A 5,230-nucleotide genomic window follows, 5' to 3' on the forward strand; every position below is an offset into this window, starting at 1 on the left:
GCATCGCAGGTTCAGGAATTCTATGTGGTGCCAACACCACAGAGGTCTTCAGTCCTGTGTGAGCAGAGCTTAAAGGGAAATGTCACGTTAGGGAGAGCTGCAAGGTTTCCTGCCACACAACATCAGGAGAAAGAAGTCACTTCTGTATCTGGGTATGACTGGAAAGGTGAGCCGCAGGACTCGAAGCGGCGGAATGCATTCTGGAAAGCCCATCAGGCCAGACGGGCAAGTTATCCTGGGAGTGATTGACAGCAAAATCACGCCCAGGAAATACAGAGACCTGAAGATGGCCCCACTTCTCATTCTATGTAAAACCAGTTTCAGAAGAGAGAGAGAGGGAGGCCACGCTGATTATTCTTGGAAAAGGTCAGCATGGGTGGCACCTGTTCAGACTGGATGAGGGCAGGTACGATGGACGTGACTCAGCTCCCGGCAGGCAGTATCCCAGGGAGCAGGGACAAGCAGGTCCTCAGCTCTGGTCAGACAGCAACCTGGACCCCCGGCAGGCAGTATCCCAGGGCGTAGGGACAAGCAGGTCCCCAGCTCTGGTCAGAAAGCAACCTGGACCCCAGGTGGTCTGCTGCTTTGCCTGGCAACCCTGCCTATAAACTGCCTGTGAGCAGAACAAGCGAGCAGGTGTTCACCCCTGGCATTCACAGGCCCTGGTTCAAGTGGGGCCGAGTTTGAAGCAAGGGCTGTAAGGGCCTCAGAGGCAGGCACTTCCGCCCGTTGCTGTATTGCTGCAGCTCACGGCACGCTGTACCCGTACAGGCAACATCCTCCTGGAACTCAGGTCAGGGAACGAGGAAGGGGTCCATGTGAGGAACAATTCTGGCCGAGAGAGAAGCAGGGATGGGTGGGAGGGGGATGGAGAGAGAGAGATGAAGGCAGGGCACCCTCTCGGAGACACAGCTGGGCTTGTGCTCTGAGGACTCGGCTCAGAATTCAGCCCCATCTCCAGGTCACCTCGAAGCCCTAATGTTGCTGGGCTCCCCTCAGTGACACTTGCCTTCTCCGTCTCACCAGCCTATTCTGATGGCTTCGACTGATGCCCTCTGTCCTTCTGGCAGAATTTGTGGGAAATGCGTGTCCTGGAGAGGGGGTGAGAGTCTCCACTCAGAACTTCTCGACTGCAGTGCTGTCAACACAGCATGAGTGTGTGAGGTACTGAGGTCCTCGGCCCCGGGGGACCCCAGGTGCGCTCACGGCCTCAGGTGCAGCGGCCTTCTGCATCCCAGCATGTGGCACACAGAGTGTCATGTGCTGTGTGTACCACATGGTGAAATGGGTGGAGACACTGACAGCAGGCTTAGCTTGGAAGCCGCGCCCCAAAGGAGCTTCAAAGAAGAACCCCCTCCACATCCTCAGGAGAACGACTCTTGGTTGGAAAAGGCCTGGAAGTGACCATGTATATGGTGCTTCATCTCTTTCTCAGGCCTATAAGGACAAAATTTACATTTGAAAAGAAAAAGAACAACATAGAAACCTTTGCAAAGGGCTGCCAGTATTTTTTTCTCTGAGGAACCTGCAATGTGATGAACATTTTATTTCCCAGAGAGCCAGAGGCTGGACAAAGGCAGAGGGGCCTGGAGGCTGCCCCCAGGTAGGGAAACTTCTGGAGCAGGGACTTGACTCCACCTCCCGGGGGACCATATGTCCAGAGCGTGCACTTCTGGGAAGGCTGCAGAGCTGAGACCAGTCAGATGCCCGATGCCCTGACCCTGAGATGACACTGCTCCCTGCCATCTCCTCCCACCTTTGGTGCCGTTTTCACAGCCTTAAGCTCTCGTGCAGTCTGGGCAGAAGCTGAGCCTTGTGTCTGATCTGTACTGGCAGGAAGGAGGCAGCCCCTCTGGGTGAGGGGCCTTCAGGCTGCAACTGGCTCTGGCGAGGATGATGGTGAGAGGCCCATCTATTTCCTCAACCTTAGCGGACCTACCCTAAAGCAGGGAAAGCGTGGTGATGGGGTGGGTCACATTTATTCCCATTCTGTCTCCTCTCTTGCATCAGCATTGCAGCACAGCACCCAGGAGCTTTCTAGAAAAGCAGCCTCCCAGGCCCCGCCCAGACCTGCTGGGCCAGAAAGAATGGGATCCCCCGGGCAATGCATGTGTGCAGACAAGTGTGAGAAACGCTGCTGCTCTAGATACGAGGTTAGCAAAGCGCTGCGGAAGTATGGGCAGAAGAGCCGCACGGTCCTGGTTTCAAATTCTGACCCACCACTCCCACCCATAGGACCCACTCCATGTTTCTCAGCTTCTCTGAGCCTCAGTTTCCTCCTCTGCAAAATGAGGACAATCACAGCACCCACTCATTAGAATCGGGGGAGGACAAAAGTGTCCAAAGCATGGGTAGTGCTTGGCCCATCGGAGGTGCTGGGGGTGAGAATCCTTCTTCTGGAAATTCCTTCCTGGTAAGTCCTCTGGAGTGAGGCTGAGGAATGAGTGTTTTTAGAAACTCCAGGTAGCTCCGATGCAAGGCCAGGTGATACCATCCCCTGTCATTTACAGTACCTGACACTGGAATTGTACCCAGGGCACTCTTGTGCACTGGGATGAGACTGATGCAGAGCTCAGTCTCTGGAAGGCAGAGCTCTCTGCAGTGGGAGAAGGATGGCAGGGAGCAATGGTCCGGGTCTCAGAAGCATAAGGGAGATGGGCTCGCTGCTGGAAGCCATTGGTGCATTCTCAGCTGAGGCACAGCCTGACGTCCACAGCTCACAGAAAGGAAAGGGGAGTGAAATGGGAGGTGGTGGTTTTAGAATAGCCATCTTAGGAGCTTGGCTGGGAAAGGACAGTTATTTGAAATAACAGAGAATCAGAGAGATTCTTCAGAAACGAGAGAACTGAGATGGTGTTAAGGTAGGGAACGCTATCCTGAATAATAATAATTTCCCCTGAATAACTAAATGTGGGTTTTTGTTGTTGTTGTTGTTTGTTTGAGACAGAGTTTCACTCTGTCGCCCAGGCTGGAGTGCAGTGGTATGATCTTGGCTCATTGCAACCTCCACCTCCCAGGTTCAAGCAATTATCCTACCTCAGCTTCCCAAGCAGCTGAAATTACAGGCATGTGCCACTGCACCTGGCTAATTTTTGTATTTTTAGTAGAGATGCAATTTTGTCATGTTGGCCAGGCTGGTCTCGAACTCCTGACCTCAGGTGATCCACCTGCCTTGGCCTCTTAAAGTACTGGGATTACAAGCATGAGCCACTGTGCCCAGCCTGAATAACTAAATGTCTTTCAGCACCTAACATTTTCTTCTACAGGTTTGCTTTTTCAAAAAAAAAAAAAAAATGAAACGCTTCACGAATGTACATGTTCTCCTTGTGCAGGGTCATGCTAGTCTTCTCTGTATGGTGCCAATTTTAGTATATGTGCTGCCAAAGCGAGCACCAGGTTTGCTTTTTTATGTGTTTTTTTAAAGAAATGGTATAATGAAACATACATATAGAAAGCGCATAAACAAAAACGGACAGTTTCACAAATAGTTGTAAAGCAAAGTGCTGTGTGGCCCCTAACTAGCTCAAGCAGCAGAACCTTGCCAGCATGCAGAAGCATCTATAAATCTTGCGGGAGGCAGCACAGGCACACCGTTGACTTTAAGCTTTGCACCTGTGCTGTGAGGCGGGCATGCTTGTTCCTATTTTATGTTTGAGGACACCAGGATGCAGGTGGGTTACCTGGCTCCCCCAGGGTCAGCTAGTGGGCAGTAGAGCGAGAATTCAAACCCAGGCGTGTTGGATTTGAATGGAACTGACAGTGCTGTCTCTGCAGGTGCTAAGCGGGAGGCTTGGCCATAGGGATGGGTGGCAGGGCTGGAGGGCCAGCCTGGACAGTGGGCAGGGAGAGAATGGACTCGGAGATTGAGTTAACCCCGCTGGACAGGTAACATGGGAGGAGAGACACAGAGCAGGTACTGTGGGGTGAAGAGGAAGCCTGCTCTGCTCCCCAAGAATCCCTCCCCACCATGCCTTCCCCTCACTTCTCCCTGACAGTGTCACGAGAGTCTGCCGTTCAGCTAAGGCTTGGGAGAGGGCGCCCTAGATTCTTCCTATTAGACAAAGAGGAGCTTGGCAGGCGGGTCTGGGGACTTGATAGTGCGGGGTCACTGAGGAGTGTCCTTTAAGACGATGGGAGCCGAGGGGAAGACGGATTTACTCCCAGAGAGAAGGCTCCCAGCCATGCTAGCTCACAGCCCTCAAGTCCACTGCTCTTAAAAGAAAATTCTCTACTGAGTTGCCGAAGGACTCGTGCTGAGTTCCAAGCAAGATAAGACAGAACACAAGTCACTGGTCAGTGATGGGTCAAGGTAAACCCAGCCAGAAGAGTTATTCCAAGAAGGTCACGAGGCCATTATACAACCTTCGGAATGAGACATTTCTGCTTTCCCATAAGCAGCTGGGAGTTTCTGAGACCTGTTTACAGAAAATTAGAACTTCTAATAAAGGATATGTGACTGATATCACTTTCACCCTTGGCCTCCATCTGCCCAGTTCCCACACCTCCCTAGGTACATTTTATTCTTAGTTTCTCGTGCATCTTTTCAGAGCTTTAAAAGTGCATATCGGAGCAAATCAAATACTAGATTTGTATTTCCCCTCCATGACAAGTTTAACAATCTAGAAGCTGGGTTGGTGGATTGTCTCCTGTACCACTGAACCTGTCTCTCAGTCCCGAGAATCAGTCAGTCTAATTAAACAGTCAACAGCTGCGTCTCATTTCAGGCAGCAGTGTTCCAGGTGGGCTTCCGCCAAAGTTAGGCCACTAGTGGTGCGAGTGTTTAACAAGAGGCATTTCTATGAAAACAAAAGAAAAACAAAAGTTAATCATTAGAATCAACTATCAACTCAGCTTTTGAGCTCAGAAAGCAGCCAGGTGAGAAGATTTCTGGGTTTGGGCTGAAAGCATCCTCAGCTGGAGTGGGAGCAGGCAGTGGCAATTTGACAGGTTTTCCCGCTTTACAGTTTGCGTCAGCTGTTCCAGGGCAGTTTCTGAGTAGTCCATATAGCGGCAGACGTGAGGACCTTGCGTACATAAGTTGCTGCGCTTTCTCTGCGGCTTGTGTCAAGTCATCCAGCTTTCATTTGCAGGGCTTCAGGAAGAGAGCAGTTCTCATTTCAGTGATTCCAAGCCAGAAGGGTGGGAGAAAAATATTAGTTCGGAGACCTGTAGCCAGACATTGCTGGAAACTAGAATAATTCAGGATCCCGTCCAGATTGCAGGTAAATAA

General features: G+C 51.3%; 1 non-coding gene across 1 annotated transcript; it reads right to left on the reverse strand.

Moving 5' to 3' along the window:
- Positions 1-3,287: 3,287 nt before the first annotated feature.
- LOC112428279 (U6 spliceosomal RNA) lies at positions 3,288-3,393 on the reverse strand. The gene has a single exon (XR_003020283.2). It is a non-coding gene; the product is annotated as a U6 spliceosomal RNA (small nuclear RNA).
- Between the last annotated feature and the right edge of the window lie 1,837 nt (positions 3,394-5,230).

The sequence above is a fragment of the Macaca nemestrina genome, chromosome 8 (genome assembly GCF_043159975.1).
Source record: "Macaca nemestrina isolate mMacNem1 chromosome 8, mMacNem.hap1, whole genome shotgun sequence".
Lineage (NCBI taxonomy): Eukaryota > Metazoa > Chordata > Mammalia > Primates > Cercopithecidae > Macaca > Macaca nemestrina.